Raw genomic sequence first — 26,933 nt, 5'->3', positions numbered from 1 at the left:
TTAAGCTCTGAAACCTATTCTGTCAGTATCACATAACTCAGTTCTTGACTATGAGTCAGCAGATGCCCAGAGGATGATATTTCACAGTTTTCCAGTAGCTAGACTGGCCTTCTGCAGGACTCTTAACCTTGAGCTAACAATAATTGTTTTTCAAGGGGTAAACCATTTAGCTGCAGCTGTTTACTATTTACACAAAGAAATGACATGCAGTTTTGTCACGTGAACTTTGGGGTTGTTTTTTTTTTAAGTCTTTAGATTTTATTACTTTTTGCAACTTCCAGTAGGCAGGCTGTCTTCAGCTGTCACTAGCCAATTCTCTTTCAGCCTTGCTTATTGTCAGATGCAATATTAATTATTTCAGTCATTTTCCTCTCAATTTATTGCTGAACACTGAACCTTGAAAAATGAGCACTGAGGTAATGATTAATCATGAAGCTGAGGTTGAAAGTGAAGGCTACGGTTTGCAGGGCTGTATATGAAACACTTTTTTATGATGATCATATATTCTTTGTGAATGGGTTATTTATTGGAGACATCTGTAGTACTCTAAGGTTTGTAACCATGATTACTAAAGTGTATCCATATGTGGAATGTGTATTCATATTTGTAAACTTGGCAATTTTGTCCAAAAAACATTTTTATCACTTAAAAATGTATTTGAAAATCCCTTTTTAATATTGTTCAGTATATTTTCAAAACCACCAGGTTAAGTCCTGCTCTCAACTAGTCCAGTCTAAATCCAGAATAACTCTCCTGATTTAGATGCAGGTACTCTGGAGTTACACTGGAGTGGCTGAGAACAGAATTTGTTCCCTCATATATTCCAGTGTCCTACAAAATTTAATAATTTTTCTTTAGCCAAAAATCTACCTTTAAAATAAAAATATACTAAGTCAAAAACTATTGTCAGAAAAAAGTCTGAAATTTTGTATGATTCCAAAATTCAAGATTTTGATTTTTTGTCAATCTTTCCATAGTCCTTATTTCAAATCTCACAAGTTTAACTGTCCACAATATTCGTAGCATTCATAAAGAGCCTGATCCAGCTCCCATGGATGGGGTCAATGGTAGTAGTTTCCATTCAGACTAATTGGAGGTGGATCAGGCCCATAGTGCTTTACAGCAATGAAGGAGTGCACAAACATTGACATCCCCACAATGGGCCTCTGAGGCCGATAAGTAATTGTTACCTTCATTTTACAAATGAGGAAACTGAGGCAGGAGGGTGAAGTGATTTGCTCCAGGCCACACCCAAGGCAGCACAAACATAATGGATGTATGAATTGTTAATGGGGGTGTGGAACGACTCATTTTAAAAAATTGATAAAAGTCTGAGTGGGGGTGGGGGAAATATAAATGACTAGCTTGTACAACTGAGGTCAGGTCCGGGGCTTGGTCACTGACTTGCCAGTCTGGGGACACTGAGGAGATAAGCTCCAACCACATCACCATCCAATGAACCGTTCCAACTGTTTTTCAGAGTAGCACTGACATGTTCTGAGCCCTTCTCAAGATCTAAAAAACATCTGCACACTAATGGGAGGATCGTTCTGTTTATTCGATGTGTTGCAGTTTTTGTGGTTATTAGCTATTATTCTTGGACTACTTACTATTACTACTTAGTCCAAGAATAATGGCTAATAACCACAAAAATTGCAATACAGCAACTAAACAGAACGAGCAACAAAGAAGCCACTTCAGCAAAGTATTCAAGTATATGCATAAATCCCATGGGATTTTAAGCATATACTTAAGTGTTTTGTGCATAGGGATGGATCTGAGCATGTGCTTAAAGTCAAACACATGCTTAAGTGTTTTGCTGAATCAGCAATTAAATAATTATTTCTAACATGTATGTATAGATGAAGGCAGGAAGAATTTTAATTCATTTTCAAGATGATAAATGCCTTGATGGTTTGGATTGGAATTAACAAAGGCGCCTGCAAAGATTAGAAGATCGTATCCCAAACAGAGAAAATATATAAAAAGACAGTTATTTTCTGGGACTTCCAGAAGACTGGTTTAACAGAGAAAAAGCTATGGTAAACAGAGAAATCTGAGTCTCAATGAGGAACTTAAAGAGGATTTGGGAAGTCAAACACTAGAAGCTATGATTTGCCTCTAATGTTAAAAATAACACCTCCCCTACATCTTTGTATCATCAGGCTTATTTCAAACAAATCTAGTTTATAGAGGCTACAACATTTTATGTATGTACAACTATTTAATATATGAATTGTCCTTTAGACAGACAGTACAGCTGCAATAACAAGTCATATCTGAATTTTATGACCCTATTAATTTTCCATCAAACCTGGGAGCTATGTTTTGTGCTCATAGACAGGTTTCTGTTATAACTCGGTATGGAAAATTATTTTGAAATAGTGAATCATTAAATTTCCAAAATATGCAATAAATGGCATTCAAGAAATTATATTGCGTCTTGACAGTGATGCCATTGATCCATTTAAGATCACTGTTGTAGGTAGAGGTCATTTGAATGTATAAAATTAATAACAATGGTGGGTATGTATGTATATAGACATATGTATATATTTTTAATTACTGTATCAAATATCTGAATTATTTTTATGACAACATATAGGGTCTGATTTTTCTGATTTTCAGGTTGGTCTTGACTACCCTCTGCTTTTGTCCCAACAGTTTAGAGGGTGCAAATTTGTGTTTACAGTATTTGTAAACACAATTGATGCAATTTAAAAGCCTTTTGATGTTGGCTTAACTCTGCTCCCATTCAAATCAATGGTCAACAATGGTTAGAGTAGAGTTAAGCCAGTCTTGAGCATTTTGGAAAACCACACTCCAGATGTGTATTTGATTGTGCCATAATTGCACCTACAAATCACGTGTCCAAATGACATCAATGATTTGTGTCCACAATGTTAGAGGCACAAAAATGAAAAGCAGATCATCTGCGTCTTTGTCTGGATCCTTGGTAAATCCCAATGTTAACTTTTTGCTGAGCTGAAAGTCGTCATCTTCTTCTCCGCCTTCAACATTTAGCCAGACAGTTGGCCATAGCGATTATTCACCATTTGGTCCATTCCTGCACAACCGCAAAGGCTTGATGGCCTGAGAGTCCAACATCGGAACAGACTTGATGAACTCATGTAATAGGGGGTTTGCCTCTGGGCCGCCTCCACCCCTTGGTTGGTGGAATTTTATCCTTGATGTTACAAGCCACCCAGAGAATGGCATTTGCTGGAATGTCTTGTGGCATCCTTGCGACATGTTCGAAAAGCGTAAGGCACAGCCTGCGGACAATGGCCCCAATAACCCGAGCGACCATAAACATCTGCATTACAGATGAAGTCATTGCACTTTATTCCCAGTATATGACATTGACATTTTGTGTGGAAAGCCTCCAGCTTTGTCCAGTCTGAGCGGGACATGTTTCGCAGCCGTACAACAGTATGGGAAGGATACAGTTCGAATAAATCCTGAACTTAGTTGTCATACTAAGATGATGTTGATTCTATATCCATTGTAAACATCCCATGGCAGATGCTGCAATGCCAATCCAGAACCTCCGTGTGAGAATTGGAGGAGCTGGTAAGTATAGAACCCAGATAGCAAAAGCTGGAAACTGATTCGACGGTTTTGTTGTTCAAAGAAATTGGAGTCACAGGTGGACCTGGTCCTAGATTTGGCAGTTTTGTCTTTGACCATCAGGGGCGGCTCTAGGAATCCTGCCACTCCAAGCAGGGCGGCGCGCCGCGGGGCGCGCTCTAGCGGTCGCCGGTCCCGCGTCTCTGGGGGACCTCTTGCAGACGTGCCTGCGGCTCCAAGAGGCTGGTCCCACGGCTCCGGTGGAGCATCCACTGGCACGCCTGTGGGAGGTCCACCCGAGCCGCGGGACCAGCGAACCCTCCGCAGTCATGCCTGTGGGAGGTCCACCGAAACCGCGGGACCAGCGGACCCTCCGCAGTCATGCCTGCGGGAGGTCCACTGGTCCCGCGGCTCCGGTGGACCTCCCGCAGGCATGACTGCGGAAGGTCCGCCGGAGCCGCCTGCCACCCTGCCGGCAAAATGCCGCCCCAAGCGCGCGCTTGGCGCGCTGGGGTCTGGAGCCAGCCCTGTTGACCGTGAAACATGGAGACCAATCTTAGCTGACTCCTCCTGCATATGCTAGAGAGCGTCACAAAACCTGTTCTTTTAGTACAAAGCCCCAACAATGTCATCAGCGTAGTCAAGGTCCGTGAGCGAGAGATCACCGATCTCAATGCCTATGGACCTGATGGAATGCTGCATTATCAAATCCATTGCCCGACAAAAGAGTGCAGGGGCCAGAACGCAACCCTGCCTAACACCAGTTACAATTTAAAAGGCTCTGACATCTGGTTCCCCAGACGAACACCATCAGTGGTTCCATTATGCAGCTCTCTAATCAAGTCCAGCACAGTGGTAGAGACACCTATGCCCTTTCAGGCCTTTCATAATGTGACACAGGCTACTGAATCAAATGCAGCCTTAAGATCAACATACGTTATGTGCAGGGGCTTCCTGAACTCACGATGTGTCTCTGACAACAAGCAAAGAGCCAAAATTGCGTCTAGTGTGGACCTGTTCCTCGTAAAGCCTGACTGTTGAGGACGACACTTCCAACGTAGCAAAGGCTCCAGGCATGCCAGCAAGACATACACACACACCTTCTCTGGAATGGAAAAGCAAGGTGATCGGCCTGTAGCTCTTACATTCACTGTGCGGTCCCTTGCCCGTATAGAGCGAGATCACAATACCGTCCTTCCAGGCAGTCGGCAGGGTTCCAGTTCTCCACACCAGACGAAAGATGGCCAAAAGTGATTCTTCTACAGGATCAATAGCACATTTTAGCAACTCTGAGGGGATGCCATCAGCACCGGCTGCGTGTCCCTTTTTCAGTTTAGAGATGGCACACTTCACTTCATCCAATGTTGATGCATCAGTACAAATGTCTGGATTTGGAACCACAGTGATTGCCAGATCATCCAGCTCTGAACAAGCAGCAGCTGGAGGATGGTTCAGGACACTGATAATTTTCGACCCAGCGTGAGAGAACGTCATCATCCAATTTACGTGGATGGCCTTGGCTATCATTCAGGATGCCATTTGTAGTGACTACCTCTTGACCACTGAGGTTGTGAATGACATGGAATGCTGGCTTCAAGTCACCCCTGGCTAAGCCAAATTTGACGATATCCACCACTTGGTTATAATATGCCTCACTATCAGAGTGCCAGGGTGTTAAATTTTTGCTTCAGCTGATTACGAGTGTGCTTATCACCATGCTGGTGGGCTGTGGCCTTCAATTTAATTATCTAAAAGGTCTCCTCCAATAGCCACAGTCAGCGTGCTGGATGACTATACCCAATCGTCTGCTCAGCAGATTGGTGGAGGGTAGAAGTGAACAGGGACCAGGCAACCTCCACGTCATCTGACAGATTAGCTAGAGCCAAGAATCTGTTGCTGACGTCAATACAAAACCTGTTGGCTAAACCTGGCACACCGAGTGCATCATAGTCAAACTTCTTCATCATTGCTGAGGGCTTACTTGCTTGCTGGAGCATCAACACCATATGGGCGATCACTAGATGGTGATCTATGTTCGCTGCCGTTCCACACCACGCTATACTCTACAGGAGGTGAAGAGACGCCTATTGCGTGTAATGATGTGGTCCAATTCCATCTGAGTGACACCATCGTGCAAGATCCATGACTTCTGGTGTATGTGTCGCCACTTGAACCATGACCCAAGAATGGAAAGATTCTGGGAGGCACAGAATGTAAGCAATTGGGGAGAGTTATCATTGGGTGTTCCTGAACCATAATGACCTGTTGAAACCCAGTTCACAGGGAGCCAGTAACTGCATTTATGTCACCCAGGATCACAAGATTATCATGTGGAGGGACTGTGCATACTAGATGTTCCAATTGATCATAGAAATGATCTTTAACCGAGGCCTGGTCTACACTACGACTTTAGGTCGAATTTAGCAGTGTTACCTTGATTTATGCCTGGACCTGTCCACACGACGAAGCCTTTTTTTTTTTTACTTAAAGGGCTCTTTAAATGGATTTCTTTACTCCACCTCGGACAAGGGGATTAGCGCTGAAATTGGCCTTGCCAGGTCGAATTTGGGATAGCGTGGACGCAATTCGACAGTATTGGCCTCCGGGAGCTATCCCAGAGTGCTCCATTGTGACCGCTCTGGACAATGCTCTCAACTAAGATGCACTGGCCAGGTAGACAGGAAAAGGCCCGTGAACTTTTGAATTTCATTTCCTGTTTGGCCAGCGTGTTTGCAGAGCTCATGCAGAGCTCATCAGCATGATGTGCACATTGCCGGGGCACATTGCCTGGCCCGTACTTTGTGAGAAGTCTATGACCATGTCTCTCTCATCACCTTCTCACCTAGTTTTGCGCGAAACAATTGTCTGCCGTTGCTCTGAAGGAGGGAGGGGCAACTGACGACATGGCTTACAAGGAATTAAAATCAACAAAAGGGGTGGCTTTGCATCAAGGAGAAACACAAACAACTGTCACAAAGAATGGCCCCCTCAAGGATTGAACTCAAAACCCTGGGTTTAGCGGCCATTGATTTCACAAAACAAATCGGTCAATTTCTTGTTTTGATCCATCTATCTTTTAAATCTTAGGCTGGCAGCAGACAGTGCAGTACGACTGCAAGCCATTGTCATCTCCTGGGTGCTCGGCAGAAGATGGGAATGACCTGGCTGGGTCACTCCCATGTCTGCCCAGGAGCCCCTGATCGATTACACCGAGGTCGGCTAAAAGAGCACCAAGGAATATGATGACGATGGCTACCAATCGTAATGCACCCTCTGCTGCTAAAAGGCAATGAGCTGCTGCTGTGTAGCAATGCAGTCCCACGTCTGCCAACACCCAGGAGACATACGGTGACGGTTAGCTGAGTGGACTGCATGCTTCCCGTGGTATGGCTCAGGTAACCCAGGAAAAAAGGCACGAAACGATTGTCTGCCATTGCTTTCACGAAGGGAGGGAGAGAGAGGGGGGCCTGATGACATGTACCCAAAACCACCTGTGACACTGTTTTTGCCCCATCAGGCATTGGGATCTCAACCTGGGATCCCAATGGACAGCGGAGACTGCGGGAACTGTGGGATAGCTACTCACAGCTACCCATAGTGCAACGCTCCGGAAGTCGATGCTAGCCTTGTTACTGTGGACGCAGTCTGCCGACTTAATGCACTTAGAGCATTTTGTGTGGGGACATGCCAACTAGACATGGAGCCGTTGATCACTACCTGTTGAGCCCAACGATCTAGCCAGCTTTCTATCCACCTTATAGTCCATTCATCCAGCCCATACTTCTTTAACTTGCTGGCAAGAATACTGTGGGAGACCGTATCAAAAGCTTTGCTAAAGTCAAGGAATAACACATCCACTGCTTTTCCCTCATCCCCAGACCCAGTTATCTCCTCATAGAAGGCAATTAGGTTAGTCAGGCATGACTTGCCCTTGGTGAATCCATGCTGACTGTTCTTGATCACTTTCCTCTCCTCTAAGTGCTTCAGAATTAATTTCTTGAGGACCTGCTCCATGATTTTTCCAGGGACTGAGGTGAGGCTGACTGGCCTGTAGTTCCCCGGATCCTCCTCCTTCCCTTTTTTAAAGATGGGCACTACATTAGCCTTTTTCCAGTCATCCAGGACCTCCCCCATTAGCCATGAGTTTTCAAAGATAATGGCCAATGGCTCTGCAGTCACATCCGCCAACTCCTTTAGCACCCTCGGATGCAGCGCATCCGGCCCCATGGACTTGTGTCCGTCCAGTTTTTCTAAATAGTCCCGAACCACTTCTTTCTCCACAGAGAGCTGGTCACCTTCTCCCTATACTGTGCTGCCCAGTGCAGCAGTCTGGGAGCTGACCTTGTTTGTGAAGACAGAGGCAAAAAAAGCATTGAGTACATTAGCTTTTTCCACATCCTCTGTCACTAGGTTGCCTCCCTCATTCAGTAAGGGGCCCACACTTTCCTTGACTTTCTTCTTGTTGCTAACATACCTAAAGAAACCCTTCTTGTTACTCTTAACATCTCTTGCTAGCTGCAACGCCAAGTGTGATTTGGCCTTCCTGATTTCACTCCTGCATGCCTGAGCAATATTTTTATACTCCTCCCTGGTCATTTGTCCAATCTTCCACTTCTTGTAAGCTTCTTTTTTGCGTTTAAGATAAGCAAGGATTTCACTGTTAAGCCAAGCTGGTCACCTGCCATATTGCTATTCTTTCTGCTCCCTTTCTGCATGAAACAATGCACTTCTGTCCTCACAGGGTGCTCTGATTCGGATAGATCAGATCTAGTGAGCACTGCATTTCCTTCTAAAGCGGGTGAGCAAACTTTTTGGCCCTAGGGCCACATCAGATACAGAAATTGTATGGCGGGCTGGGTAGGGAAGGCTGGGGGAGGCTATGCCTCCCCAAACAGTGAGGCATGTCCTGGCCCCCTATCCAGCATCCCGGAACCCCCACCTCCATCAACCCCCCGTGCTCCTCACCCCTGACTGCCCCTCGGGACTCCCACATCCTATCCAAACACCCTACTCTCTTCCCCCTGACCACCCCCAGGACCCCCGGCCCTATCCATTCTCCCAATCCACTGACCCCCCCCACCCCCAGAGCCGCCTATCCCTGCTCTCCCCGCCCCACATTACTCAGTCCTTTCCCTGTGCATTTCCCCTGCTCATTTGGCAGCTGGGCAGGGTTCGCTCCCTGTCTGGGCTTGGCTGCTGGGGACAGGGGCCAAGCATGCTGGAGGTGGAGGGGGGCCCTGGCTTGCCTACTGATGCTTGTCAAAAGTACTCACTTCTGCATTACACTCCACTCTCTGCAACAATTATGTATAGTTCAATTTGTTTTGCTCACAATCAAAGACTTTTGGCATCACATTGTATTAAACAAGTAAGTGCTGGCAGCCATAGAGCGGATAACTCCATGTATGGATAGTTCTTTTCCTGTGGATATCAGAGGTAGAGTTGACAGGGAAAAAATATAGCTTTGGGTAGATCCTAAATGGATTTTTTTCCTCACTGAAATAAAAAGCTAAAAAAAAATTCATTTTGGGTCAAAGAAAATGTTTTGTTTGACCCAAAACAAATTATTTTCATTTTTTTGTTCTATTTCATGTCAGGTGTTTGTTACTGTTTTGTTTTGTTTTTTAAATAAATGTAGCTAAATTATGAAGCCACACATTGTGTCAAAACAAAAAGTCAAAATATTTCATTTGGAAACTGTTGAATCAAAACATTTGACTGTTTTGAACTTTTTCTTTTTTTTCATCCAAAACTATTCAAGAATTCAAGTCAATGTAGTTGAATAGTTTTGGTCAGCCCAGAGCTGCATTTTCAGACAAAGTAATCAGAGGCCAGTTATTCTGCACGGTGTTCACTAGCTGAAGAAGGTAATGCTCCCAGCGTATGTGGATTATGCATATAGGTACAGAAAGCCGTAAGAGGCAGGTTCCTGCTCCTTCCCTTAACAAATTGGACCCTGGGATAGGTTTATGCCCTATCCCCTAGAGTATTTATTGTCGAGGGCAGGCTACCAGAAATTTCTGGCCGAGAAGCATATCATTCACTGAAGGTTGTTCCAGAATGGAAGCAATGTTGGAAACTGCTCCAACCTTGCAGTGGCAGTTATAGGCCAGTTATAGGGGCCTAAGCCTGCAGCATCTGATATTCCAAACAGGCAGTTTTTCAGTGGCTGCTGCTGTATTGCTGTTAGGTCACCTCTCCTCCCACTGTGCTGAAGTGACATTTCCTGGAACAGCAACTTTTTTAGGAAACTGCAGCATCTGCAGAGCAGTGACTAGCAGCAACAGCAATGAAATCCTTATGAAACCTTTGAATGATGGAATCCGAAGGCCCACCGTCTAGTCAAAGAGTTCTACTCTGTGCCTTAGTGCCAAACAGAAGTCGTAGATTAAATTCACAGGCTCAGCCTCTCCCATTCTGGGCTGACAAGGGTTGAGAGCATTGCAGAAGCAGCAGCTGGAGGGAACATCTCATGACAGTGGCTGCTCTGAGGGGAGGGGTTTGGTAAAAATAGTGAAGGAAGGAAAGTTCCTGACTCGCTTCATCACTGCTGGTTCCTGGGATCCCACTGATGATTTGAAAAATAGTGTATTTCCCATCTTCATAGGTTTTACTTTAACATTCCTTTGTTGCCTGCCACAGAACCACTAGACCATGTTAACTGGTGGCAGCGTGAGCAATGAAAGTGGACATTGTGATCCCAGAATTCATTTGGTGGAACTGGCCCTTACTTTCAGGATAAATACTCATATGGGCCAGTTGGGTTGAGCATACAGCTTACAAAAAAATTACTAGATAGGCACAGTACATTATTGATGAAGATGTGTGGTCTAATTTCATTTAGTAGCTCAATATTAGCTACCACTGATAGAATGATGGTCTTACCAGGCATGCTCTCCAACACAGAGATTTGACCAGTGCCTAACACTAATATCGGTTTTGCTCCATAACACACGCTTCCTTTTTCTTTGTTGATATTTAGGTGCTTTCTTGGGTTACAATGTGCTTTAACTTTATTATCTCTTTAATAACACACAACATTACAATAGCTTACCTCCCTTCACACAAACCTACCTACCCCACTTCACATGATAAACAGACCAGGTCTCATTCTCTTCTCATATGCACCAGTTTTATTTTGGAACAACTCCATTCACATCAGGGGCGCTACTCCTGATTTCCATTGCTGTGAGAGAAGAATCAGGCCCTATGACTGGCTGTAACAGTGTGCAATGTCCTCAATGAACCTCAGACCACATGAAATTCACAAATCTAAGGGGAATTTAACCTGCTGTCACCTGATTTCCATTTAAGTTCAGTTCTCATCCATGGGTGTTTCCCAAGCTTCTGTAAGCCGGCAGTCTTGAATGCAACATGCCTTGAGCTTAGGGTGACCAGATGTCCCAATTTTATCAGGACCATCCTGATATTAGGGCTTTGTCTTATATAGGCATCTATACCACCCTCCCCCACCCCGAAAAATAAGTGTCCCAATTTTTTACATTTGCTATGTAGTCACCTTACTTGAGTTAGAGGATCTCTTAATTGCGCCAACTCTGGGATTTAGTCATTTGAAACAAAACAAGGGTAAAGAATCACTCTCAAGGAAGAAGAAGAAATGACTGAGAGAAACAGCTTCAATCTATGAATAATCTGCTGTTGCCATCTGTGCCACCGCTAGGATTAGTTCTGACATGCCCCTGTGTCTGCATGGCAGTACTAGCTTTCTCCAGCTATTCTATGATGCTCACCCACACACAGTATCACAGATTAAAGTCAAATCCATTGTGTCACTGCAAAATATAGAACCAGCTTTTCCCATAACAAATAGATACAGTGAATGTGATCTGTCACTTTAACGAGCAAAAATTATTTCCCCTCCACCCACGCCTATTTTTGTTCATATATTGTCACTCAAAACACTAGTACAAAGTGCTCTTCTCCTAGACGTCCATGGCAATAATTCAGTGGGGCGGGGATGTATCAGGCCCAAGCATAGTTCATCTGGCATGTACAAATGCTCCAGGGAAAACTGAACACCTGCATAACAATTTTATTACTGAACAGGGCTCTTTGCCTAACCTGTCAACCACCCTGCTGGAAATCTCTCACTTTGACAATAACAAGCGAACCAGTTTTACAAATGAATGTTCTGATGCTGGAAAAAGCAAGCCCCAACCCATATGCGCGCTCTCTCGCTCTCTCTCTGTGACTATTTCATTCAATGAGGCATAATTTTGATGCTAATATTCACTCCTCAAATTCTAACTCCTAGTTAAATAAGCAGGCAAGGCTGAGATTTACATACCTTGCTTCTGAGGGTGGTCTTCACTGACAACACTGCAGAAAAGCAAACATACTACACCTCTACCCTGATATAACACGAATTCGGATATAACACGGTAAAGCAGCGCTCCGGGGGGGGCAGGGCTGCACGCTCTGGCAGATCAAAGCAAGTTCAATATAACACGGTTTCACTTATAACGCGGTAAGATTTTTTTTGGCTCCCAAGGACTGCGTTATGTCTGGGTAGAGGCGTATATTGTAATTCCAATGTTTTCTTTTACAGCTCTTGCTTAGTTATGGTTGAATTACTCTGTGATGTATGCTCCTCACTAAATATGGGGTGCCAGAGCATCAGTTGGTGTAAATCTGGAGTAGCTTGTTACTTCAATGGAGCTACACCAAGGTATGACAGCCAGGGAACTGGCCTTTGTTTTTTCAAAAAGTCAGGCACTAAAGTGTGCACACCCATACACGCCTTATTTTTAGGCCCCGTTAGCATGGTAATGTGTAAATTGGGTGTGAGCCAGTACAAATAGACAGTTAGATGTATGAGCAGCCATTGGCTCCTGCAAATGAAGTATGGGTGTATGTGCAATCACAGTCATTGTAACTAAAATAGGAAGCCTGTTGGACATGTGCCTGGCTTTTGGAAAATCCGACCTTAAAAATAATGATGTGTGGTTACAACAGAGCTGAAGGCGTGCTGGCTGCACAGCTCAGAGGCTGCGAACCATGGGCCAGGTTGAGGTCAGCTCCTACACACGGTGCCCAAGAAGGAGAAGGATGTGTCACAGAATCGCTCCAAACAGAACAAGTGAGCTCATTTTATAGAGTAAGAACACAAATCTTACAGATTAAACTGGAGCAGCTTGTTCTAAAGTGAAGGCTCCAGCCAGTCACAGTTTCCATTGCTGCTGAGCTGAAAGCACCTAGCGTGTTCTACAAGAGCTGGCCTTCAGAGATTTAGGCTGTCCTCTTCAGTACAGTCCAATGGGGCATGTATACAAGACTCCAGCTGAACCGGTGAAAGGATCAAAATGGTCAAAATGAGAATTTTCAGCCATGAAAAGATGGAGGAAAGAGCGTTGGCAGGTGGATGAGAGCAAAAACCACTTCTCTGTACACGTAATGAACACTTTGTAATTATACTGTCTTTTCATTAATTAAGCCTTACCACAACCCTGTGAGGTAGCTGGACAGTATTGCCATATTTTTACAGACGGGAAGTGAGACATGCGCAGTAAATCAGTAACAGAGATGGCCATAGAAACCCATGCCTTTCTCCACAGGGACTGCCCAACCAACTTCTGCATCCAAGGCTGCCATATGGAAAGAGAATGTGATCACAATCGTGAATTTTACCCTCCAATGAGTTTCTGCAGCCCAGCATTGCAGCATCTTCTCTTTCTGGTTTTTCAAAGGTGGCTGTTTTCTATTAAAGAGGCAGTGTGACCTGGTGGCTAGGACATTGGTCTGGGACTTAGGAGATGCAAGTTCTATTCTTGGCTCTGCTACTGATCTGCTGGATGACCTTGGGCAAGTCATTTCACTTCTGTCCCTCAATTTCCCTATGTGCAATATAGAGATAATGACATTTACATTATCTGTAAGTGCTTTGAGGTCTACATATAAAAAGCTCTATATAAGAGCTAAGTATTAATATACTAAGACTAATTCACTGTCATATCACCTTTGTTGCACAGGTGGCAGGCAAGCAACATAAGGATTAAATCCTACTGTGTTAAATACATTCTAGTATAAAGCACCCATGAACATTGTCTGTCCATCCAAGTCAAATAAGGTGCAGCTAAAGCTAACTTAGTCCAATTGTAGACTGAAGCCCCTCATTGGAGCTCTGAATGTGAACAAAGTTAGCACTAATTATGTCTTGTTTATCTTGACTACTTAAAAATCTAACCCTTTTGTAATGCATTTCCAATCCAAATCTATTTTTACGGGTGTTGCATCTTTATGTGACTGCAACTATGAACTGTACTACTTCTAACTTGTTTTTTTTTAAGGCAGAATGTTTTGGATTAGATCCACAGAGTACACAAACATTTATGGTTTGATTTCAGAGATGCTGAGCATCTGTAGCTTCCACTGATGTCTGTAGCAGCTACAGTTGCCGAGCACTTGTGAAAATCAGATTGCTTATTAGGATTTAGGTGTCTAATTTCGGACAGCCAAGACTGGGAATTTTGCCCTTTGTACATTGAAAATCTCAGACTCAAAGGCTCCAACTCAAATGGCTTTAAAGGACTAAGCAAATGGCTGGAATAACATGGACATTTTTCTCACACACATGGATTCTCTCTTAGGTTTTATCATTTTTTGCACAATATCTGATGTTCAGATGAAATCCTCTCCGAAAGTCTTGTAATGCTGTGGCACACAATGGGAAATTATGTTGATAGTGATTGATTACAAAAATGGAAGCTGTACTGTATAATCATGTGCCAGAAGCGGGAGCAGACGACATAGCTCAGTTTCCATTTCAAACAAACAGACAGCGGAACAATCAAGAAACTGCCAAAGAAAATTAATTCAACATGGATGGGACACCAACAAAACAACACAGCTTCAGAAAAGGCTCCGGTCATATGTTGCTGCATCAATAGTGAAAGATATAGGTCTTCTGCTTTGTTTTTCACTTACTGAGACGCACACTGCTGTCAGAGTAGCAGCCGTGTTAGTCTGTATATCAAAAAAAAAAAAAAAAAGGAGACCTTAGACTTAGAAGTACTTCAGCAGTGGCACTGATGATGCACAGAGCACGAGCTGCACTTCACACACACATGAGGAACACACAGACAGCAGAAGATATTAGAGTTCAAGAATGAATGAAAAGGTGAGAAGCATGCATACCTGAGGGCACATAGATCAATAAGTTGAGATGGAATCAAGTGATGGGGAAAAAACTTTTGAAGTGAAAATTAAGATGGCCCAGTGATGGTTATAGGAAGGCTTCCAGTAAGGGAAATAGATTCAATTGTTCAATTGTTCAGTCCATTCAAAGCAGTGCTGTAAACCACAGTTAAATGTAGTTTGTTTTGTATCCTCTTTGTCCTTCTTTTTGCTCTCTTTTCTTGTTGTCTTTTTGTTTTTTTTGCTGCAAAATGTGCACGAGTCTCACGTCAGTTGAGTGGTTAGACAGGTTTCTTAGTTGATTTGTTACTCAGATGGATTCTTGAGTTGAGCTGGATTGCAGTCCGAGACTGTCAGGTCAGAGCATGTAGCACTTGGATGTCGCATTGTGATGCAGGATGGTGGCATAGTGCACTGGATGGCAGATGCTGGTGGTGTGTTGCGGCATGAGCATGTGTCTGTCTGATGAAGGTGATGGTGTCCCGTTGGATGGTGTGCCTTGGTCAAATAACAATAGAGCCAAATACTCAGCTAACACAAGGATAGGTGTGTGGTTGCACCACATGTTTATGTTACCGTTACCATTGACGCCTCCCATCAGCAGCCTCCACACTTCCCCAGTCCACACAAGCAACAACCTACCACTATAGCTCATCCTATCAACCCAAGCCTAATGCCCATCGCCTATCTGACATACATCTGCAGTCAATATCATCACATTCAAGAATCACTCAATCAGGACCTAATCACATCCGTACACCAGTACACTCACCATAACCATATACATCTCAGAACTAACCAAAACCCCTATGCCATCGAAACTGGCAAACCGGACTCATTCTCGCCAAAGAATAAAATCTCACAAAATGAAAAACTTCAAAAACACAAACAAACTAATCACAAAAGATAACTGAAAAAAGGTTCTAACCAACTTCAATTACTCACTAACCACTCCAGAACTGAAAAGGTTTGAACAGAAAGAAACTAAAATATGAACAACTGTAATTTATTTAGACTGCTCTCTTTCCTTCTGGAACTGTGGTTTCTCATCTCAATTGTTTGTATTATACAAAAATTTCTGCTCTCGTTTGATCTCCATGTATCTTGTGGTTATTTTATTATCTTTCCTCATGTTCTCTCATGCTTATCTATCTAAATATCTGTTCAAAATATCTCCTGTCTGTGTGTTCCCTCTGCACACTGCTGTGTTACACAGGACTAAATCTGCAGTAATTCCAGTGGCTTCAAAGCACTTAACCTGTGTCCTGGATCCACAGGGCATTCTAGGCCTCTGACCTTTACACAGTCTCTCCGGGATGGTACCCTTTTAGTGCTAGACCCCAGGGCTCTAACGTCTGCAAGGTAGCCCGTGGCTTCAGCACTTTTGTTTTTCATCCTGGCTTCTTCAGCTGGGTCCAAAAGACACATGTATCCCCTGTTGGAGACTTGCCACTCTTGGGACCCATATAGACGGCAGATGTTTTGCAGTGTCACAGAACCACCTTTTCAAAACAAGCCATCACTTACTAGTAAACTAGAATACAGAATGTTAGGGTCCCTGGGTTAGAACGGAAAAGCAAAGTTTACATGCAAAGCAATGCTGGCAGCATCACTTACCTCTCTCGCACAAAGCCAGGATTCCATCTCCCATTGTTCTGGGTAACAGCCTACTTAACACAGGGTATGTCTACACAGCAGCTGGGAGGTGTAAGTCCCAGCTCGAGTAGACGTATATGCGCTAGCTTTGCTCAAGGTAGAGCCTAAAAGTAGCAGTGTAGCCACTCTTACATAGGAAATGGCTTGAGCTAGCTACCCAAGTGCAATCCTACCCAACTCCCATGAGTATGTTCTTGGGTGATTAGCCCAAACCACCACCTGTGCCATTGCAGCTTTTAGGTACTAACTCAGCTTGCGCTAGTGCATGAACATCTTCCCAAGATGGGAATTACACCTCCCAGCTGCTATGTAGATATACCCACAGTCTGCTCCCACCTCCCACTTTTGTTTCAATGTGCTGATTCTATATGTTCTGCCTTCCCATCTGCCAGTCAATAAAAGTTGAAGTCCAGTTGTTGGTCTTCCATTGTATTGCCACGGCAACTCCATTCACATGTTGGCAATTCTTGATAATTCATTCATACCAACACAGACATGCCTATGCCTGTGTGACTCCTCTCCAGTTCCCTATCCCAGGGAAGAAATTAACTCCTTATTACCGAGTGAGTAATGATACAACAGGAGTGGAGAAACCAAGTCATGGATATTTTTCCATACAAATAATACATACATTTCCCACATTTTCCACGGTCTGGCTTTCCTTTGTTGTAAGAGAGAGATCAGATTCTGGTCTTCTGTACATGAAGCCATGAGATATGCAAAATACGCAATGGACTATGTCTTCTGGGGATTTACAATTTGATTTGACTGTTCCTAACAGTTTCCTGACCACATTACAAACTATAAGAAAGAGGGGGGAAATTATCTCCTTACCCAAGAAAAGTCACAGAAAACACTAAAATAAGTTATTGTCCATGAAAATTGTAACAGGCTATATCACGTTGCATTAGTTAAATCCTTTTAATTGTCATCTGCAATGTTAGCTATGTACAGCTGATCACTCTAGGAACCTTTCTTCCAACATTTCAGTGTCTGCACTGGCTCTTGTGCTTTGACATGTTAAATCAGAGTTCACACTTCTCCTTTACTTGGAAATCTGTCACAGGGCTTCTTGTAAAAGGTCTTACATTTTGTATGAAAAGCTGTAATGTGCACTCTCTGGGCTCTGGCCTGCAATCCAGTATGCTGCTGTGTATCATTCGGACTACATACTGTATCCTGACAAAAATCAGTGATGGTGCACCTGTGTACAAGCAGAGATTTTTTTCCAAGGAACACTGCAGTGCACAGCTTGCACTCGCAGGACAATAAACTGCATATTGAAATATGCTCGCACAAAAAGGACTTGTGAAGATTCTGTTTCTGTTCTAAGCTTTTAGTTTCTACTGAGTACAAGATGGGTTTGAAAAATCTCTAAAAATCTATGCAGTAAGGGTCAAATTCTGCCCTCTATGGTGCTTCCGTGGGACCCGCCAGTGCACAAAATAAAGGACAGAATCTGATCCAAACTGTTCACTCTACTTTTGAAATATACTATATACCTTTGTATTTAAAATTGTGACTGCATTTCAATTTACTGTTCTCCAAATATTTGACAAGTACAGATTTCTCTTCCACTATTTGTAGGTCTTAGGTTATAACACCACCTAGCACTTTTAATCTTCAATGTGCTTTACTAAATCTAATTAAGTTTCAGTGGTACATATGAATTACATATGAGTGTGTCCTCTTTTGCAGAGAGGGAAACTGAGGCACAGACTTCACTAAATGCACAAATGGGGGAGGACAGAGGCCATTGCTATAAAAGCAGGATTAGAGTTCAGTTCCAGGACCCTTCTCCTTTGCTCAGACCACTAATCCACATTCATTATCCAGGGAATAATACAATTTTCACCCAAACAAGAAAAACCTGAATAATCAGCAACCTAAGCAAAGTAGTAAATCTATGGTTCATGCTAAAGGCATGTTTAAGTTATATAATTATCATTAAGTATATTGTCATAATTGTTGGTACAAAGCAAAATATATAAAGAGCTCAATAGTATTACATTTTGCAAAATTAGTATAACTCCAAAAGTATAGGCTTTTTTCTCTTGCCAACTCTCCTCCTCTCCTCTTTCCCCAAGGAAAATCATGTTGCACATCACCTGCTTTCTGAGTGCTTTAAAGAACGCTCATTCTACCAACATCTCATGCAGATGTTGCATGCCACTGGTAGTGCAGAGCCTATTGATAGCCATCACTGCCATGGTCTTTAAAAAGCTGTGTAGACATACCCTTAGAAAGTATTTGAATGTATCATTCATTCATCTCATGCAGATGTTGCATGCCACTGTATTTATTAAGCTGAAAGTAGCAACATCTGTAGTTACCTTTTCAAAGGTAGGCAGAGAGGTAGGGAAATCCAGAAATGATGAATCCTGTTTTGTCTGTTTTGACTCTCTTTTTAGTAGGTTTTAATAATAAACATGTACATCAAAATATGGAAATATTGGCTATTTCAGAGCACATTCACTAACAGTCATGTGACACTTACTTCAGCTAAGGTATAGCTACCTTAATTCTAAACATTTGACTGTATTAGGCAACCATGTCTGCAAAAAGAAAAGAAAAAAGCCTGGTATCTCCTCTGTTAGTTGAAGGGGGCTGGAGCACTTACTAACCTTAGGTATGTATAGACTCTACAAAGCCTGACTACAGTGGTAATCTGTACTAGTAGCCCCATTAATGTCAACATGACTGATTGTGATACTGTTGTACTAAGTGTTTTCATGCTCATATTCCTGCCCCACTCCTTACTCAGGCAAAATTCCCATGGAAGTTTGTCTTAAATATGAATGCAGCTTAGAGCCCTGTCATAGAGTGGATTGGGCCATTTAAGAGGTAACTGGTCCAACCCACCTGTGCCTCATTACCAGCCTTGGATGGCACCTGCTAGAGGGCAGCTGGTCTCTATAAAGAAGCAGGAACAGAAAGCTGTAGTACAGTGTTGTTACAGAGAGCAGAACATTGCAGGAAAGTTTGAAACACCAGCAGGAAATATTCCAGCCAGGTAGGGTGGGGTATGACCTGCTCAGAGCAGAGATGAACCAGATTGGGGAGAAGCCTTAGCACTGAGTTTGTTTCTAATTCTATGAATAAATAAATTAGTCAAAAGGTGAATGTTTTGAGGGCTATACATTGGTGGAGTTTATCGAGCCCTGAAAAGGGAAAACTGAGGCAGTATGCTCCAGAACTGCCCCTGGCTGTGAGAGATGTGAAAAATAGACAGTCCTCTTACAGGTCCATGTAACCTCTTTAACACAAAAAGGAGTTTCCATGAACTACAGAATAGAGAGAACTGCTAAGCTGCAGCTTGCTCCTTCCTACTGCTTTTTAAGGTCCTGATCCAGCAAAACACTTAATCATGTGATTAACTACAAACATATAAGTAATCCTATTGTTTCAGTGTGTCTGTTTAAAGTTAAGTGCACGTTTCAAATGCTTTATGGAACAGAGTCTAATGGTATGTCTACACTGCAATTAAAAGCCTGCAGCTGCCCTGGGCCAGCTGACTCTGGCTCTGGCTAAAGGGCTGTTTAACTGCAGTGTAGACACTGCCTGAGCCCAAACATCTACACTACAATTAAACAGCCCCATAGCCTGAGCTCCATGAACCCAAGTCAGCTGGCACTGGTGCCTGTGGGTTTTTTGTTTGTTTGGTGGGTGGGTTTCGTTTTGGGGTGTTTTTTGGTAGTGTAGACCTACCCTAAGACTCTGGCTTTGTTGCAGAGTTAAGCTGTCTGATTGGCACTGGCGTTTCAGCACCTCAGGTAGTCTAGTCTAGGTGTGCACATCCCTATGATAAAGGCCGGTCCATTTTACTTGATCCTCATGTTTCCACACTTCCCTGTGTGTGTCTGGGAGGGTACTTCTTGCATCTTTGTGCTGAGATGCTCTAGGGTTCTTTCCCAGTCAACTGAGGGAGAGCTTACCTCTGTCTTGGGGAGAATTGTAAGAGGGCTATCACCACTCAAGTGATTTTTGCCTACATGCACACTGCAAAGTGGGCAGGTTCCAGCCTGAATTAAACTGAAGCCTGGGTTCTAATCTACACACCCAACTGGATAAACTAACCTAGGTTTGAAGCACATCCAATGCCAGGTCAGAGGTTTTTTTCTGTATGACTGGTACAGTGACTTGACTAAAACATAGCTAAAAGAGCCTGGGTTGATTCTGCAGTGAAGCCTTGACCTAAGTGTGTTAGAGAGAAAAAGAGTCTCCATTTTCTACTGCTATGACCTCCTTGGTGTACAGGCATGCAGAAATCCCTTGCCACCTCATAAACGTTATCTATCTTCTATATATTGATTTTATGCTTTCAAAGTACTGTGTAAGCATCAACTTTCAGAAAAGCACAAAGCATATAGGTCTGCTAGATTAACCCAATTGCTGCAATTTAAGTTCTCTTCTGAGGTAAAGAACAAATAGAACAATTTGTGGTGTTGCCAAGCCAGAGTCATGCTAAGAAAGGTCACCCTGAGTAAAAATTAACACTGTGCATAAGGTGAAATAGTTCAATATGGTCTGTATCAAATGCATTTCTCCAAGCAGAACATACTCCTATAATGTATTCTTCCTTCTATTTTAAAATAGAGATCTCTATTAGAGTAGCTTTTCTTGCTAAGCTAAGGTTGCTTTTGATAAATTGAAAACAGTGAAAAATGGTAGGAAAAGTTGAGGTTCCCCACCCCATGAAAAAAAGTTAGGATTTCATTTAAAACAATGGAAGAGCTTCTCTTGTATTGAATAAATAATCCCAATTCTTTATGCTGAAGAATTCCAGAGATGATTCTTCTGCTTTTTAACATGCTGCCCTTAAAATGTGTTGTATACTCTGTCTGATTTTTAAGTGCAGAGCCTATTGATAGCCATCACTGCCATGGTCTTTAAAAAGCTGTGTAGACATACCCTTAGAAAGTACCTGTCACTAGTGCAGCATATACTTTAGCAATGTTAGTTTACAGATAGACGTGCTAGCGCCCTTCATTTAGCACAGGCTTGTGAACTGTCTATGCATTCCCAAGCACTACCCTGTAATAGAGGTGATGCAGAGCTGTACCACTCCAGGGAATGTTCAGGGATTGATTCTGCCTCTAGCGTTGCAGTCTCTCTCCAAATTCCCTGATTCCCACAATGTGGCTGACCTGCTGTATGGGCCTATGCAGGTGGTCTCTATAAAGAAGCAGGAACAGAAAGGTGCAGAGATGGAGCAGTCCCTATGCTCCCCTAAATCCTGGGACTCCAGAAGTGGTTAGTGGTTAGTCCTTAAGCAGATAGTGTGACAGGAGTGGGGCATTCACATAAGGGCCAGATACAATCTGGTCCTATGTCACTTAATGTTCTCACGGGAGTAAGGATTAGGATTAAACCCAATAAATCCTGGTTTCCATCTTGAATGTAAATCTTCTAGGGCTGGTTTCTGATGCTCTTATGTGTCCTGAGTAGTGCCTTCCTCCCTGGCTATGAAGACTTTTGGGGAGTAAAATTCCACTTAGCACAAGAAAGGAGGTTAGTCTAATTCTGCTGGAATTTGCCATTGTCAGTTTTGTCATTGACATCAGTGGGAGCAGGATTGGACCCTTAGGATGAAGTTGGATTTCTACATCTCTGGCATAGAAGCAGGGCCATAGGGGGGAGGGATAGCTCAGTGGTTTGAGCATTGGCCTGCTAAACCCAGGGTTGTGAGTTCAATCCTTGAGGGGGCCACTTAGGGATCTGGGGCAAAAAAATTGGTCCTGCTAGTGAAGGCAGGGGGCTGGACTTGATGACCTTGCAAGGTCCCTTCCAGTTCTAGGAGAGTGGTATATTACCTTATTACCTTTTTTTTAACGAAGAACGTGGCCCCCTCCGAACATATGTCCAGGGCCCCTTAACAATGCAGAAACATTTTTTTTGCCACTTTTAGGGGGCCCCTTCCTTGCGGGGCCCCCTCCGGTCAGAGGGTATGGAGGGCACTCGCTACGCCTCTGCATAGAAGTCACTGAGCCCAAAGAGCTTTTCAGTTTCCTGCCACTTCCACAAGCAGTACGGATGTGGAGTGTTCCAACTGCCTTCTGTCATGTTAAACCTCATCACGAGCAAAGCAGCATGTCAGATATACACAGATGGAGCAACCAACAATTCCCATCATTGTGGCGGGATGATGATCAGGTAAGAGTCAACTGACTTTTTCCCCTTGTTGATTTAACCCTGAAATATCTGCAAAAAAAAAAACAGGAGTACTTGTGGCACCTTAAAGACTAACAAATTTATTGTAGCATGAGCTTTCGTGAGCTAAAGCTCACTTCTTCGGATGCATAGAATGGAACACACAGACAGGAGATATGTGTGTTCCATTCTATGCATCCGAAGAAGTGAGCTTTAGCTCACGAAAGCTCATGCTACAATAAATTTGTTAGTCTTTAAGGTGCCACAAGTACTCCTGTTTTTTTTTTTGCGGATACAGACTAACACGGCTGCTACTCTGAAACCTGAAATATCTGAAATTCAAAAAATATCAGTCTGGTATTTTCCACGGGGATCACCATCATCCTACTCTTGCGTTGGATTAAAATGTGCCTGAATCCAATTTTTAAAAAAATCAATCCTACAAAATACCATCCTTAATATTATCTCAGATGGAACAGTGAGCCTGAAAGGTGAATGTAGCGGTGCAGTCAACAAGGCCACTCAAGCTGGATCCCCTTCTTATAAAAGACACGGCAGCTGGCCATAGTTTCTAGGACAGCTTCAGGACTCTGGAACTTGCTTTCCCCTTGGTCAGACATAGTCCAGATTGGGTGACCTTCTAGATGTGTTGCAAAAGACAGATGTTTGAGAGTGCCTTTGGAGAGGACTGAAGGTATATTCCCACAATGATAAAGGGATGGAGCAACCAACAATTCCCATCATTGTGGCGGGATGATGATCAGGTAAGAGTCAACTGACTTTTTCCCCTTGTTGATTTAACCCTGAAATATCTGCAAAAAAAAAAACAGGAGTACTTGTGGCACCTTAAAGACTAACAAATTTATTGTAGCATGAGCTTTCGTGAGCTAAAGCTCACTTCTTCGGATGCATAGAATGGAACACACAGACAGGAGATATGTGTGTTCCATTCTATGCATCCGAAGAAGTGAGCTTTAGCTCACGAAAGCTCATGCTACAATAAATTTGTTAGTCTTTAAGGTGCCACAAGTACTCCTGTTTTTTTTTTTGCGGATACAGACTAACACGGCTGCTACTCTGAAACCTGAAATATCTGAAATTCAAAAAATATCAGTCTGGTATTTTCCACGGGGATCACCATCATCCTACTCTTGCGTTGGATTAAAATGTGCCTGAATCCAATTTTTAAAAAAATCAATCCTACAAAATACCATCCTTAATATTATCTCAGATGGAACAGTGAGCCTGAAAGGTGAATGTAGCGGTGCTGTCAACAAGGCCATTCAAGCTGGATCCCCTTCTTATAAAAGACACGGCAGCTGGCCATAGTTTCTAGGACAGCTTCAGGACTCTGGAACTTGCTTTCCCCTTGGTCAGACATAGTCCAGATTGGGTGACCTTCTAGATGTGTTGCAAAAGACAGATGTTTGAGAGTGCCTTTGGAGAGGACTGAAGGTATATTCCCACAATGATAAAGGGGTGGGAAAGAGTCTCTGTAGGTAGCTGGCTGTGTTCCTGTTGAATTGATCATTTTAATGCTGCTGGAATTTTATTGTATTGTTAATGATGTTTTAGGGCCTTGGATTGACATTTATATTTTTAAATCTAAATAACTAACACAAGGGCTGGATCCTGTGAGGTTGTGAGAGCCCTCTGCAAACGGAGTACCCAAACTCCAAATCAAATCTGTGGGCACTGAATGAGCTGACACCTTGCAGGATCAGACCCTAATTCTTTAAAGATGTCCAGGGCTCCCTAAATGAAACTACGTGTGCTGTAATGGTAATACACATGCATATTTGTTTCCTTAGCTGGTAACAGTGACAAGAGCTTGGTGCTTAGCACTTCTTTGGCATTAATGAGCAACTGGCCAGAGTTGGTGGTCAAAGCCACAGCTTTTGGGCCACTAACCTTCAACTCTCAATAAGTCCCAGGAAATGTGTTGCACTTTTGTAATTCACAATGAGCCGCCAGGACGATGTGAACCTGCTTTCTCATAATTGTTACTTAATCAATACAATTTTCAAAAACTTCCATGTTTTCTTTAATCTTTCATCATCCCATTCATCTTCCTGCTGCCATTGCAACAGATGGACTTGACTCTGGCATGAATGATGTCAAGTATCCATCTAGCAGTAGCTCCAGCCAATATCCCTCCTCTTGCCTCTGGTATGTGAATATTGGGTTTCATATAGAAATGAGAAAAATGCCTTTATCCTCATTAATGTGTGAAATACAATATATTTGCAAGATAAGCCAGACCTTGGTATCAATCATAAATCAGTTATGTTTATCCTTAACCTAGAAAGCACTAAAACTCTTTCCTCATTTTGAAATCCAATATGATATTCACAGTAATTATACTGCTTTGAATATGAATCACAAGCTCATATTGTAATCATTAGTACTACGGCTGATTTGTTTTCTGCCTTGCAGTATTTGAAATGTCCATTTCACTTGCAGTAGAGGGTTGGGGGGTTTTTTAGTTACTGAAGTAAATCCTTTTATTAACCAGATTTCCTCTTTTTATCTCCGCTATAGGCTTTTTAGTTTATTCAGAATTTGCTCCAGAGAATTCTCATGTTTGAGGTGAGTAGAAAGAGAGAATGAGGGGATGAAGCCTGTAAAGTGCTCTCAGCATCCTCTCCTCCTGGGGACTACACTGGCAGCTGAGCACCTTGCAGGATTGTGCCTTATGTAAATATGCTGCCCTAGCTCTTCCTGTTTGCTGCTGTTAACTATTGTATCACAGAAGCAGCTAAAATCCCCAAATGAGACCTGGGGTCCCACTGTGCTAACATGTACAGACTCAGAAGAGACAGTCCCTATCCCAAGGAACTGACAATCTAAATAGGCAGGACCAAAAAAAAAGTGGGCTGAAGAAAACAGTCTCTCTATATTGCAGATGGAGAACTGGGATACAGAAAGATTAAGAACAGGAGCACTTGTGGCACCTTAGCGACTAACAAATTTATTTGAGCATAAGCTTTCGTGGGCTACAGCCCACTTCATCGAACTCATCATTAAGATTAAGGGCTTGACTTTTTCCTTTGCATCCGAGCTCTCATTTTTATGGTATTTTGGTTTTTCTATTCATATTCATTTCTGAAAATAGGCCCAGGTTTGGCAGGGCTCTTAATTTATTTCTAAACCAGTTCACCCCATCACAGTACTAGGGTTCCATTTCTGATTCCCAATATGACTAGCAGTGCCAGAATAATAAATGCACTGCACCTCACCTCAGCTTCTTGGTCAAAATATGAACTAAGCACCGTGATTTCTCTGCAAAAACATATTTCATTGTCAAAGTTTAGAACTCGGCCCCCTGAAATATCACATTGTTCCATGTGCATTATGAAACAGGTGTCATGGAATCATCTCCTCTGTTTGGCTCAGACTCTCAGGAATGTAGAGTATGATCTTATGATCATGCCCTGCTGCCCCTTTCACATTAAATCCAGAACTGTCAGAATGAGTGGAAACAGGTGTATGTGGCAAAAAGGATGGCTATATCTTAAATGATTTCATTCTGAGTGCTGAAACCTGGATGAAATTTAATCTGGCTGTGAAAGGCAACCAAACTAGTTCAGGCTTAATTGCAAGCCACAATGGATATAGAGACGTTTACCAGTTGAGTGTTAATAATAGGCCTCCCCAGTGAGAGATACCTATCTCATGCCAGTCCCATTTATAAGCAAATAATTTCATTTCAAAATATCACTTTGTGAAATCCTTCTGTATCATTCTCAGTTTAGGGTTTTATTCTCTCTGATTTGAGATCTGCTTGTCCTTAATGTGTACTTCTCCCCGCTATCAAAGCCCCTTTTTAAGCTGGAAAACACTTGGATTAGGCCTTGGGAATCTTATTTTTCACACTAGTGAAAGGATGAAGTAGGAATAACATCCTTTATTATGTTTTTTTGCACTCAGGCGTGTAACAAATATGAAACCATGTCTGTGTGAGGACAAATGACACAACTGGGAATAAAAACATCAGGTACAAATGCTTCAGAAATTCAGAGCATCTAATTCTGCTGGTGAGTTTTAATTATTCTTCATTTAACTTGACTTTTAACATTTTACATTTTCACATTTAAATAGTTTTATTCAACTTCTTTTCTTGAGGGTCTGCAACTTTATTCACTAAGACATAGCAAAAAAAAACCCTGAAAATTTAAGATTAATAGAGTATCATGCTGGCTCAAAGAGTTGCATGAACTTTGATGGCTAGAATTTTCTTTTCTTTTTCAGCTCTGTCAATTATATAGAATTAAATGTGTAACTAGCTAAAACCATTCTAGTTAATATGGGGTGCAGTTGTACTTCTTGGGGTGATGTGAACATTGCCACATAGCTTACTTATAAAATCAGCTGATGTGTATGTGAAAGAGTAAGTGCAGTAG

This window comes from Mauremys reevesii, linkage group 5, assembly GCF_016161935.1.
Source record: "Mauremys reevesii isolate NIE-2019 linkage group 5, ASM1616193v1, whole genome shotgun sequence".
Classification (NCBI taxonomy): Eukaryota; Metazoa; Chordata; order Testudines; family Geoemydidae; genus Mauremys; species Mauremys reevesii.
The sequence above is the reverse complement of the archived record's forward strand: the minus strand, read 5'-3'. Positions refer to the sequence as shown.